Raw genomic sequence first — 15,269 nt, 5'->3', positions numbered from 1 at the left:
TCCAAGACATGGTGATCGGTTTCAAAATAAGCTGAAGTGGACTCAATCACTTCATATGTTTTATCAATATTCATGTCTTGCCATGTGAGAATGGAAGAAAGGCAGGAGGAACTACCTGAGTAAGACATCTTGATATATGATCAACTATAGCAGATGTCTCTAAAAGAGTGCAATTGATATTTAAGGCAAGTAGACAAAGTAGTCCATGCATTCAGAAAGGACCTAAGCCATAGCCTGCGGCTAGGAAAGAGAGTCCATGTTTTATTCATAAATACACCCCATGATATTTTCTATTGAATATATTGAAAGCATTTTTCATAGTATAAGTAGAAGGGGCCTACAAAATAGAGTTGTTACAAAGAAGAACAGAAGTGAGAAAAATGTGAGGCAATGAAGGCCTATGCTAGGCAATAGAAAAGATCAAGGGTAGTTTGGAGGATGAGGATGCCACAGTCCACACGCAAGGAGCAGTGAGGCTATCCAACACAACACATCAAAAAGAGGAAAACCACAGTGAAACATGTGTTAGAGGGAGCTCTACGTAGGGGAAAATAAAAGGAAGAACCTATAGTAGAATAGAGTTAGAGAAAGCCACAAAAGCTGCAACAAATAGAAGCTAGGCAGGTGATAAATAGAACACTCCATGTTTGGAGGGTAGAGTGTGAAGGATGAAGCTCATGGCATTGAAAAGGAGCCCACACTTTCAAAAAGAAAAGATATTCATGTCCACATCAAAGAGAGTAGGCTCCACACATAGTTAGAAGTAAGAATTATGCAAGGAGATGAAAATGAATAGCAAGCTTCAAGCAAGAAGCTCACCATCCATGCTAACACAAGTAGCCCGCAAGCATTTAAATTGTAGGGTAGTCAACAAATAAGTCAAAGGAAGCTGTTCAAATGGAATCTAGTTCAAACAATGTGAAAAATGAGCTCCCATGCATGTGCAAATAAAAAAAAAATGCCATCCATCCAAGACACAACCCACCACATGGAATTAGCCATTTGGAGGTAGGGATCTCCATAGGGTATAGTAAACAACAACATATAAGTAAAAAACCACAACTCACGCCTTAACAGAGGAGTCACTATGTTAAAGAACAAAATCAATGCATGTAGAAAAGGAAAACCTAGCAAAAAGAAGATACTCATGCAAGACACTCCACATCATCAGAAATGCCCAAAAAAAGGAGGACGTCTACACTAAAGAAGCAATAAAAATAACAGGCAGAGGAGAGTTTATAAAAACCATAAACAACCTTTGTCCCACATTGGTTGTGGGAGGGCTAGAATTTGTATTTCAATACAAAAACAAACACTATGCATTATGTCTAATAGGACGTGGGATTTTGTAAGCCACAACTCTGTATGTGGGGTTTGCTCATCGATGGCCAATTATAGATCAATTCTAGTTGGAGGTAACCAGAGAATAAATTTTGAATACCCAAACATGCAATAGTGATGATGATGTCAACACTTTCAAACTCACAAGAAAATTTGCAAATTCTGGTGATTCACTATGTCACCATTAGAAAATGGCAAGGTCTTCTGGTAGAAACATAGCAAGTTGCTAGAAAACCATGAAAATTTGACAGACACAGATGGGTACCGCCTACGAATCTTGCAGCAAATCAAGTAGTGACAAGTGGCAGTCAGCAGGGGTGTAGAGTGTGACTGAGCAATGATATGGAGCTTCAAACCAATCACAAGGTGCAATGTGGCATGGAATTCAAGGCACATTTTGATGTGGTGGGTAAGTCTTAAGGATGCACTAGATCGTGCCATGTGGAAAATCCAATGCACATCACTATGTTACTAAGGAAAAGTTGCTCACCTATTAGCATAGCAACATAGCGAGTGCCTAGGTGGTGGGACCAGCTAGCAATGAGGTGGTAATGATGTGGCACCCAGTAATATAGACCTGAGCCAATTAGACAATGACACATGGCATTTTCTAAACAATGGTTTGACCCCAGATACAAAGGATAGGAGAAGATTTGAAGAATATAAAAAATAATTTTAAATTATTTTCTCAAAAAGGGTTTGCACATTAGAAGTTTTAAATTTCAAAAGGGCATTTAATATAAATTCTAAACTTTAGGATGATTTAAAATTTTTGAAAAATTTTAATTTTAAATGAGTTGCAGATTAGACATTTCATGTAAAGTGGGTATATTTTTCAAAATGATATTCTAGGGGTTTCTGAGAGGCAAAATATGTACTCCCATATATCGTTAGAACTAGGAGAATCTAAATTTTCCATTTTTGAAGTTAGCTTGTGCATAGGTATTCACCAGTTCATGTTATAGGTAATTTTGTGAAATTTGGGGCATTGGCAGTAGAACAAACAAATTTGATCATTGAGCATCAGAGTGTGTTAGAGGGCAGATTTGAAGACCTTTTGAAGCTTGAATATGGAGAAAACAATCTAGAAAAAGTTACATTGGCTTCTTGAAATTACTTTTCAACTAATTTTACTTTTACTATGATTTCAACTTGGTATAAAAAATCAGTTATGATAGTGAACCAAATATCTGAGATTCTTTATGCCTTGTAGAGCTAGAATGACAGGGGTTTGATTTTCAGTTATAGAGAGAAGGTAGAGAGAGGCTTTTGATCTTCTTAGGAAGGAATTCTGAGAGTACACATGTTAGTTGTAGATTTGATCCGAGAATTGCTTCCTTCCTATATATTTCTTCCTTCTTCTCTTTTGCAAGGGGGTTGGCAATTTTCTCTGGATAATACCAGTAGGGTTCTAGTGTTTTACTATGAAACCACATTCTTTCAACACATTCTCTCTTATATGAATAGCGTTAAGAAGGTTAACATAGATAGTTCAGATCTGTTAGGTTGTTTCATTTTTTTCATTTCATGCATATGACTATATAATTTCAGGGAAATAATAGAAAGAGCAGAAGAATTTCATTAGTTTCATTCTGATTCTTGTCTCTAGTCTCAATGAATTGTCAAATTTTTATGATCTTTGAACAAAGAGCTTAGGTCATCATTGTAGTCCCTTAATATTATATGTTGTTTTATTGTTGCTTATGACTCAAGGAGTTATGTAAATGCTTAAGTGAATCAACAGGGTTATAGGTTTATTTAGAAGGATATCGTGTAAGAATGAGGTTTGGATTGAGCACCGATGTTTATTTACAAGGTAAATAGATAGATCATATATTCAACATTCTTTCCCTTTAATGTTGAAGGACCTAAATGTTCAACCCTCACTTAGCTTATGAGATTCATAGCTTTTCATTTAGCTATTGTAGATCTATGTCATTTCATGAGTCATTAGGATAAATAAGGGTAAAATCTACTTAATAGATTCAGGGATATGTTTTTGCACTGGTATAGTATCATTTGAATTTGAGGTCTACCTACCTAGGTTTAGCAGAGCTTGAAGTAGAAGAAGGTTCAAGCCTTATAGTTGGCCTTCTACTTGAAATGATATGTTGAGAATCGGAGTTAGCTGCCCCTAGATATGTTATATTCTCATGGGGATAATTGAAAACCCTCTAGTGTTTTCAAACACTAACATCATCATGAATATGGGTTCTGACAAATCTACACTTCTTAACACTAGTAAAAAGTTGCAAGTTGCATTTGGAATGACATTTGAAAACTAACTAAACTAATTCATCATAAGCTCAAACTTGAAACTTGAAACTAATAGAAAAGGAATCTCATCATTTCAGTCAACTGGGTCAAAATTAAGGGAAGTCAAATGGGGTCTCCCACAATTCAGAACAATTCATATTGTTGGAATATTCAAATATGGAAAGAATACTTATGAGAGGGGGGGGGGGGTTGAATCAGAAGTATCACACTTTAGCCAATAAAACTTTTAACTGAAAGTAAATTGCATGCATGCAAATACATCAAGTAAACATGAAACTAAACACATGCATCAACAACTCATAACACTGGAATTTTCTAACCCAGAAACCCTCCAGGAATAAGAAGGTAAAACTAGGGTGGGGATGATACCCACAAAAATTATTGCAGCAATATTGTTCAACCACTTCTGATGGTCTGCCCTATTAAAGGCTATACACTGTATTAATAGTGACCTAGTTAGAGGCTTTTCAAACACTTTACATGAAGTGTCACCCTATTAAAGGATTTAATCACCTAATTAAAGGATCTACGAAATAGTTGTTAAGCTAACCTATCACCATAGGATTTTCATTCTAATATAATTGCTAGAAAGTATTAGGTATAATGAACCTGATAGATTACAATCCTTGATTGCTGAATGCAGGCACCTTTTTCGCTTTCTCTGATCTTGATCCTTTTGTGATCTGATAAGCCTCACTTCTGAAAATAGAATTCCTTGTGCACCCTTGTATGTCCACTCATTAATTTACAATGAAATTTTGTCTTCCTTATAAAGATATTTGAGGATTTAGGGTTAGGTATGGATCTACGATCCATATTCAATCTTCATTTTTTTCTTATTATTTGCACTTCTTCTATTAGTTGCATGCCTTCATCATTTTTCTTAATGGCTGCATGTAGATTGCATAGGAAAAATAAAAGATTCAATCTCATCATTAAATCTTTCGAGATTTACATTATGTCAGCTATAAAAACTATTTGCATCATAGTTTGTGCAATCACAAACTCTTATGCTAATATACTGAGTCACTCGGCTCTTGAAGTATTACTAATACTCGACACATGTTATTTCCTGGATAGCTCGACATCTAAACAAAGCTGTATCACTTAGCACCTTATGTTACTCAGCACTTGTTAACACTCGGCACCTTGTGTTACTCGGCACTTGTTAACAGTCGGCACCTTGTGTTTCTCGGCACTTGTTAACACTCGACACCTTGTGTTGCTTGAAACTTGTTAACACTCAACTCCAATACAGAGTAGGGAAGTGTTATTGGCACTCAGGTGTCAAAAACCATTACAAGGTTAACAATCTCCCTCTTTGACATGAGTGACAAAAAAACTTAACTGACCTTATAAGTACATCTACTAATCTGATTGGTACATATAGAGTTTAAAGAAAACTTGATCAAAATTTGTAACTTACAATCTTACAATATATACCTCAAAAATTTTGTAACTCCCCCTGAGTTGATTGTGCCTTATCTGTATATCAAGCTCCTCCTTTGTATCTTTTCTCCCCCATTAATTCATCTCATAATATTTGTATCTCCCCCTATTATGTCTATTTTCTCCCCCTTTTTTGACACTTATGTCAAAGAATGTTTAAGGGTTAAGACCATATTTAGCCAAAAAAGTGTTGTTTACCTCCATAATCATCCTGAGAGTTGCATCCCAATTGTTCAAAGCAATTTCCAGTGACTTATGTTGGATGGCAGTATCGACAGCAAGATGAATAAGTCCATCTAATGCAGAGAGATTTTGGTCTTTCTTGAGAACAATTTCAGCATATACTTGCTCTTTATGGAGTATCTCTAAATGTGGGGTAATGGAGGACTGGAGCTGTATTAATTTGGCCTTTATATTAGCCTCATCTACTGTTAATACCGCTATTTCTTTGTGAGTGTGAAGCGATTGAGAAAAATGCTTCTCACTTTGAGCTAGATCATTTGGTAGTTGCATGCTTGAAATGTTTAAATTTCTTTTCAGGCTCAGTATCTTTTGGCTTGTTTCTTGTGTGAAGTATGAAAAATCACACAACTTTTTGTACAATGAGAATATATTCTCAAGTACCTTTTTCACTTTATCAATAAGCTTTGCCAATTCAACTTGTGAAAGTGCAATTTGACTTGATATTTTCTCATTCACTTTCCCCTGAATTTTTTTTTTTGACCATTCCATAAGTTTTGGATTTATTTCTAGGTCTTCATTTGTCACCTAGTCAACAATATCTATTAATTGCTCCATGATATGCTTTGACTCATCTAGTGATTGCAAATTGAAGGCATCCATAAAGATGTCCTTAATCTCATATAGTGTTTGCTTTTGTTTATACTCCTTCTTGAGTATCTCCTGTCTTTTCCTCCTATTCAGTGCATCCTGCACCTCATTGATTTGATCAATGGTTATTGATTTTGAGTCATAGCTCGGTATGACTATCTCCTCATCTAATTTAGGGTCTCCATAGTGAAGTACCCTTGCAACTCTAGTAGTACTAGATGTTGGTACAAATATTTGCAATGGCTGGTGTGAAGGAGTTCCTGAGGTAGGAAAATCTATTAATGTTTGTATTGCCTCCTGTTCTTTAGGGGTTTTCATTGTTTCCTCCTCCTTCTGTCTACCATGATCAATTATTGTATTCTTGGGAAGTTCACCTTGCGTTTGTGTTGTAGGATCAAATGTAATAGTCTGTCATGTTTGTTCTGTTCCTTTTTCTACAGCTGCACTTAGCTTTTGTCTTGCAGCATCAACTATGCTTGTTGGCATTTGAAATTGAATACTAGTAGTTGTAGAGATGATAGAAGGTGGTTCTTGTGGATTCACCTTATCTTTGACTGTATTTTCTACTAGTTTTTGCAATTCATCTATACTGACCAATACTGGATCTGCACATAATATTGCTTGTTGTGTAGATTAGTCAAGAATTCTTTTAAGATGTTCTACAGTTAATGGATTGATATTCTGACCAAAAGTATCAAGAACATCGGTAATAGTTATAGTTTCTGCAGGTGAGATGGATGCTTGAGGAGGGCTAGGGGGTGGCAATTGTGTGTCTTGCACACTCTAATCTGGTTGTTGCTCTTGCTTAGCTGTTCCCATTATATCCTATTTTTGTGTCTGTTCCTTCTCTCCATCTTTCTTTTCTTCCTTCTTCTCTTCTTCTCTTTTCTTTTGTTCTTCTTTCCTTTTTCTCCTCTCCTCTATTGGTACAATAGCTTCTTCAATGTATTCTTCTTCAAGAAAATCTTCAATATTTTTGTACAAGTTCTTCCATGATTTCATTGTTCTTTGAACAATTTCTTCCATCCTATTTTGGAGTATGAAGAATACCCTATATTTAGGTGTAAACCTATTATTATGCCTTTTGACTGCATTCTTTACTTGTTCCCTAGTCAAATCTGGCAATACACTTGCTAGGGTTGATTCCCTCATCTCCTTCTCCATTTTCGAATAGAAATGCCATCTTTCTTCTACAATTTTTGACAGTTCTTTTGGCAATTGTCCATCTAATTCAAGTGGAGTGTATTTGAATTGTGCCATCATTCCATAAACTATTTCTTCTATCTTATTCTGTTCTTCTTTAGTAAATTTACTAAAATCAACTTTATTTAAATTACTTAAGTCACCATTTCCAATCTTTTTACATAAGGTATCAACTGAAGAATAGCTTACCTTTTCAGATTGGTCTTCTTCATCAGTGTCAAGTTGAGCCACATATCTTCTTCTTTTCCTTGGCTCTTCCTGTGTTTCCTTGATTTGTTTCTTCTTTATAACTTCCTCTTTGGGCTTTTGAGTGCAGGCCCTTGTTGATGCTCATGTTATTGGCTTTTGAGGTGATGGTGTGGTATCTTTCTTTGATCTAGGCTTAGTTGGAGGCTGTTATGTTGCCTTTCTCTTCTTTGGCTCAACTTCAGTTGGTGCTTCCTTGGCTTCTTCTTCCTCTGCAGCTTCCTCCTTGTCTTTTCCAAGACCTTGAGTTAATTCCATTGGCCCTTGTTCTTACTCGTCTTCATCATCACTGTCATCTTCTTCTTCTTCTGCTTCAGCCTCAATTTCTTTACCAAATTTCTTCTTAATCTTCTTTAATAATTTGTCTTTCTTCTTCAATGTGGAAGTAGTTTTTAATTCCATGTTTATCTTTGATCTTACCACATCATAAGTGCCAAAATGTGAATAACTTTTATCTATTTCTTCTGCCAATAATGCAGTTATTGCTGCAGATGCCTCATCAATATTAATTTCATATCCAAATGTCCTTAGCCATCTTACCCTTGGTATTACTTCTTGAATATAGGTAAAATCAATGTCAACTAAGAAACATATATCATTAGTATGTTTTTCTACTAAGGAAGCTGGTATCCTTGATCTTTGCTTCATGGATTTCTTGAAATCCTCAAAATAGCTTGTCATCAAGGTATCAAAATTTTCTCCCATTTGTTCTATATATTCATTAATTTGAGCAATGATGGTTCTGTCATTCCTCCATGCCACTTTGCCAAAAGAAGGAAACTCATTCTGAACATAAAAGAATATGAAAACTAGGATTGCTCCAAATTTGCATTGAGTGCCCTTTGTTCTTCTTATGGTAGCTAGGTTTTCATTGATCTGTTGTAGTTGCAGTTCTACAAGATCATAAGTATGATCCTTTTTCACTAATTTGTAGCCTACATCTACTACAATACATGGTACACTATTGAGTCTACTAGATCGGTAGAATTTATGGGCAATGACTCTAACAATAAACTCGACTAGAGGATCCTGTATGGTGTGAATTGTCATTCCTCTTTTGTTCCACTGGGCACCAGTATTCTTTTCAATAACCTCCTTTGATTCACTTCTCAGGGTTTTGTACTGATCTAGGGTTGGGTACCCTGTTACTCTATGTATGATTTCTTTGGTCAATTTGGTATGGGAATATCTTCTAACCAAAAATTTTCACCATGAATTCTGCTTAGCACAAGTCTTACCCATTCTACTTTGAATACGGTGGGAAAGCTTAAAACTCGGGTCAAAACCTTTCTTTCAACAATTTTGAATTCTTCTTTCAAGACTCCATCTACACATAGTTTCTCAAAGGCTTGTCTTATTTTCATGTCTCCTAGGGCTCCTATCTTATAGTTGTAACATTTTCTCACATCTTGGACCATTACAACTTTTGGGGGAATTTGGGAGAGAGCTCCGGCTAGGTCATTTTTGTAGGCAACTTCTGGTATAGGATGGAAATTAGGTTGCTTGACCTCATTTGAAACTAACTAAACTTCAAAAGACTCTTTTACCTTGGTTTTCTTTGAGCTTGACACCATTTATGCAAACTATGGTTTTCACAACAAAAGTATACAAAACTACGTAGCTTGACACAAATGAAAATACCTCAAGATCGATGAAAAATCTGTTGAATGCGGTTGTAATCTGCTTGATATGCTGGATTCTTGCTATGAAGTCACTCAACTCTCTTTCTTCTTCTTTGCTTCTTGATTGCAATGAGTAAAACTGATTGTAATCATGATAATATACCCTATTTCCATCGCATTAAATGCTCAACTGCCAACTCAGCTTCTAAAATTTTTTTAACCTAACTCGGCTTGCACTATATTTCCACTTTACTTGGCTTCCATTGGAGTTATCCAAATCGGTCATCAGTTATCAGCTCGGTCGCTGTTGGGAGCTCGACATCTGTTGGAGTTTAACTCGGTATCCAAAGACAACTCGGCAACAATATTTAGTTTTTGTCTTGACATCTTGTTTCATGTAGGTTTATACTTTTCTTATCTTCTTTGTCTTGGGACTGATGTGTGGTATAGCTTTGTATATCAGTCCTGTGTACTTCTCATGCTTAGTTTTATGAAGTGTGATCACTTGACCCATCGGGTGAAGTGATCCCTCCACTTGATGTGTTGCACTCATCTTTCTTTTTCCAAGTTTTATTCATTTTCTTTCTTATCTTTTCGACATCAATTTTTCCTTTTCCCTTGTTTTCTTCAGTCTTGGGTGCCTTTGATCTTGTAGGATAGATTCTACTGATATGCCATTTTTTCAAACAACTGAAACATGTAGTTTGATTCAACCATGTTTTGTAGTTCCCTTTGAAATGTGTTCTTATGTAGTTCTGTGGTATATGTCCATATTCTTGGCAATAGTGACAACTGTACCTGGTGTTATAATCCCAAAATTCTTGATTTGATGTTTTTGTTGGTTGATTTAATGTCCACATAGGCTTTTATCTACATTCAAAAACTCTATGTCCATATTTTTTGCAATTATAACAATGTCCATCAAATCTTTGAGTCCTTGTGACATTGGATCTGCAATTTTGTGTCATATGTCCTTGCATGTTGCACTTGTGATAGAAACTTTTATTTTTGGGTGTGTTTGATTGATTGAATCTTCTACTCCTGCACACATTAGCTGGATGCCCCTTCTTATTATAGTGATGACAAGTGAGTTTTGAATTCTTACCTTTGTCACTTCTTTGTTCAACATGCTTTGATGATTTCCCAACTTTAGTGCTATTGTATCCTAGTCCTGATGTATCATGGGCAGGTTTTGGGGATTTCAACAACTGTTCAAAATACTAGATGACTTCACTTCATTTGTTGAGATTCTCTGCTACCTCTTTTTCTCTATTCAATTCATTCTGCATTTGTTCATTCTGCATCTTCAAAGTAGAGATCTCAATATCTTTTGCATTGAGTTCATTATGAAGGTTCATCATTTGGGCAAGTGTATCCATCTACATGTTTGAGATCCTTGTCAATTCAGTAGATTTTTCTTCAAGTCTGTTTGCAAGATTTATTTTGTCATTTTCCATCATAACTTTATCATCAACTGCTCTTTTCTTGTGTTGAGTAATTTCACATATCATTATGGCCTGTGACTCATGTTCCATCTTGAGAGATCTTAACTCATCTACTTGAACTTTATTTTTCTCCATCAATTCTGTTATCGCTGCATCAAACTCTTTTGTATCTCCGTTGGAAAATATGTTGGTGGTATCAATCTCCCTATAGTGTATATCATTTTCAGTTATGGCTAGATCCTTCCTTTTTTTAATGAGTTTCTCAACTTGTTTCTAAATTCCTCCAAGCTATGCAGAGCAAGTTGCACATCTATCACCTGATTTTCAATGATCTTTCCAAGTTTGAAAGCTTCCATCTTTAGATCTTTTCCTCCAAGCTATTAGGATTTTCCTTGTGAGAACCTATATTCACTCTGATACCAATTTTTGGAATATTCAAATATGGAAAGAATACTTATGAGAGGGGGGGAGGGGGGGGGGGGGGGTTGGGGTGAATCAGAAGTATCACACTTTAGCCAATAAAATTTTAACTGAAAGTAAATTGCATGCATGTAAATACATCAAGTAAACATGAAACTAAACACATGCATCAACAACTCATAACACTGGAATTTGGTAACCCAAAAACCATCCAAGAATAAGAAGGTAAAACTGGGGTGGGGATGATACCCACAAAAATTACTGCAGCAATATTGTTCAACCACTTCTAATGGTCTGCCCTGTTAAAGGCTTTACACTGTATTAATAGTGACCTGGTTAGAGGCTTTTCAGACACTTTACATGAAGTGTCACCCTGTTAAAGGATTTAATCACCTAATTAAAGGATCTATGAAATAGTTATTAAGCTAACCTATCACCATAGGATTTTCATTCTAATACAATTGCCAGAAAGTATTAGGTATAATGAACCTGATAGATTACAATCATTGATTGCTGAATGCAAGCACCTTTTCTGCTTTCTCTGATCTTGATCCTTTTGTGCTCTGATAACCCTTGCTTCTGAAAATAGAATTCCTTGTGCACCCTTGTATGTCCACTCATACATTTACAATGAAATTTTGTCTTTCTTATAAAGACATTTGAGGATTTAGGGTTAGGTATGGATCTACGATCCATATTCAATCTTCATTTTCCACTTATTATTTGCACTTCTTCTATTGGTTGCATGCCTTCATCATTTTTCTTATTGGCTGCATGTAGATTGCATAAGAAAAATAAAAGATTCGATCTCATCATTAAATCCTTTGAGATTTACCTTATGTCGGCTGTAAAAACTATTTGCATCATAGTTTGTGCAATTACAAACTCTTATGCTGATATACTGAGTTACTCGGCTCCTGAAGTATTGTTGATACTCAACACATGCTATTTCCTGGATAGCTTGGCACCTAAACAAAACTGTATCACTTGGCACCTTATGTTACTCGGCACTTGTTAACACTTGGCACCTTGTGTAATGCCCCACCCAGAGATCCTTGGAAACAAGGATTCAAAACAAGCCAAGATATTTTTTTTTCTACAAGTATGAATGCACAAGACAACATCATACAGGGATCAGAAAGATCGCAACGGAAGACTTCAACACAATCTCGACAACCAACGAATCTTCGAACGCCACAACCAAATTGACACACACAAACAAAGCCAACAAAAACAAAACACTTGATGAGGGCACAAGAAACAACCACTCATCAACAAAACACCAAGCTGGGGTAAAATGCAAAATCTCGAAATTTGGCTAAGCCTGAAATCCTGAAGCCCTGAAAATTGGCTAAGTTTGGATTTCTGAAGCCCTGAAATTTCCTAGAATCCATAACTTATCTCTGAGAGGTCTGAAACCCATCTCAAATGATTTGTCACATATATTAAAATATATCTTAAGTATAAGTAATACGTCAACTTATACTTAAACAATATATTTTAAACCCTGAAGGACTACAACAAAAACCCAAAAACTAAATTTCAAAAGAAACCTCCTGAATTCAAAATGCAACAACATAGGCTCGAAGAACGCCCAAAAGGGTATCCAAAAACACTCTCAAAAAGATCAGATCACGAAGAAAAGTGCCCACTAATGGCATGCACAGGTTTTTCACAAAAATCGTGTGACACTTTTTACTAAGGGAGGGCGACACTTCTCCCTTACTGCGTGCGACACATCTCAAGAAGGCGTGCGATATTGGAAAAGTATCGTGCAACATTTCTCATAAAATCGTGCGACACTCTTCTAGTGTCATACGACACTTCTCCAGTAATGTGTGTGATACTTTACAGTATCGTACGACATTCTTTCTATGGGCGTGTGATACTTTATCAGTGTTGCACAATGCTGAACAAATGTCACCCATAGAAAGTAAAAACACTTCCAGAACTCAAAAATGGGGAAAAACCAACAAAAGAACCTCCACACCAGGGAGTACCAGATCCAAAAAGGCTCGAGGAATGAATACTCGAGTGCAAGAACAACACAGAAAGAAGAACACCAAACCATCTAAACTATAGCAGCAAAGAACACACTAAAAATAAGCATTGTAGAGAACAAAAGCAACATCGCAATGTACAGAAATACATCCCACGAACAAAACAACCAAACTAAGTACACGGTTCCTCCCAACCGTCAAGAGCATCATAAGACCATCGTGGATCCTAGCCATCCCCCGCGCGTAACATCCCAAGGCATCGACCAGATCGTCAATACTATCGTAATAGGGATGTCACTAATAAAACATGCATAATAGCATAAGAAAATCTAACATGCTAGTGATAATGCATAAGATAATTTTACAGTAGATAACATCACCTATCACATGCTAAAGGACAGTAAGCAATATATATTGATGATGGACCACACCACCCGTACCAGCTAACAACCAAAAATGCAACAATATGGAGACAAGAGAGATGACAAAATGCTTCATAAAAATTCCATTAATACTTGAAATTCATTAGAAGAGATTACATTTGAAGAGCTTACAATTCCAAAACTTGATTACAAATGATAATTGGCCTTTCTTAAATAGGCACTTACCACCCAAGGCATGATTTATCCACAACATTCTAGAATCTCCACAACCTTCTACAATATCTACAACCTTCTAGAATTTCCACCTAAATACAACTAAGCACCACTATGTGGCCCAATTAGAAAATTACATTTCTTTTGTGGATCACAACAAATATTAAATGCATGATGCCACCTACACACCTCAATTAATGGAATAACAGCTATTTTTATTATTTTTCTATGCATGATGCCACCTACACACCTCAATTAATGGAATAACAACTATTTTTATTATTTTCCTATGCATGATGCCACCTACACACCTCAATTAATGGAATAACAAATATTTATATTATTTTTCTATTTATGCCACCCATGCACCTTGAAAATAGAGATTCCTCTTTTCTCCACTTTTCCTATTTTCTATTTTTAATTATTTTCCTTCCATTTTCATCACTTTCTCTCTCCTCCACAAATTTTTTTTTTTTTTTTTTTGACAATTTAATTTTTCCATGCAAGATGCTCCTGCATCAGACTCCCCTGGTAGATAGAAAAGTGTGTCCCACACTTTGATGTCAAAAGAAAGATATAGAACCATCTTCATCTTCACCACAAGCTTCTACCTCAATAGGGAGAAGAAAACCAACATGCAAATCTTTCACATTTTATTTTTTTGCTGATGCATGATGCTCCTGCATCCGACTCCCATGGTAGGAAAAATTTTGTGAGTACGGATTCACAAAATGAAGTAGCCATTGTTTACATTTTTTTTCTCTTCCTCCAACACATAGCTAGAACAAGTATCTGATGCCGATATATTTCCTTCTTTCTTCTTTTCCAACACCTAGCTGGAACAATTGTTTGCTGCTGAAAATGCTCTCTCGCAATGAACTCTATCCAAGTATAACTCTCATCCTCATCTAGTCTTGTTGAATTAATCAAACCTGTAATAAATCCAGCAACACCATACCAATCTTCCTTTGCATACCATAGATGACTAACAAGATCCTCATGCAAAAAATCATCAATATCTTTTAAAATCATATCAAAGACAACATCCCATGATTGATAAGAATTTACCTCTTTGACACATTCATCTTTGCTTGCCTCTTTCATGTCATCAACAATGCATGTAACTATTCCACTTGCTTGATCTCCAATGAAGGCACTATATGTTTCCTCCATTGCTGCAATCTTAAAATCATCTTGATCTACTTCAGGTTCATAAATCTTGTCATCTTGATGCTCTTCCTCTTCTTGTTCATCTTCTTCAACTTTAGGTTCGCAAATAATTTCCTCTTCATCTGCTTTCTCTTCCACTGGATCATCTTTCTTTTCCACATCCAAGGAATTATCAACATCTCTTTTCTGGTGACATGCTCTTCTCTTCTGCAACTCAGCTTCTAATTCATTCACTTGCTTCTACAAATCAACTAGCAATAATTGTTGATTTCTTGCTCTAAATTTCTCAAGTCGAGGAATCCTTAGAATCCATCCAATCACAAAAGTCATCTTCTTCTTTCTCTTCTCCATAATCAAGTCTTTAGAAGACAAATCTCATGCAACACAAGAACCTTGTGCAAACTGCCTCACAGTCGGTGATCTATCTACACAATCAAGAACTTCTTGACAAACTTCACCCAACTCAAGGTCCTGGTGCAAACTGCCTCACATTCGGCGATCTGTCCGCACACTCAGGAACTCTCGCTCTGATACCACTGATGATGGACCACACCACCCATACCAGCTAACAACCAAAAATGAAACAATATGGAGACAAGAGAGATGACAAAATGCTTCATAAAAATTCCATTAATACTTGAAATTCATTAGAAGAGATTACATTTGAAG

Source organism: Cupressus sempervirens, chromosome 2 (genome assembly GCF_028749045.1).
Source record: "Cupressus sempervirens isolate cs-2001-9-10 chromosome 2, ASM2874904v1, whole genome shotgun sequence".
NCBI classification, from domain to species: Eukaryota; Viridiplantae; Streptophyta; class Pinopsida; order Cupressales; family Cupressaceae; genus Cupressus; species Cupressus sempervirens.
This window is presented reverse-complemented; position numbering follows the sequence as displayed.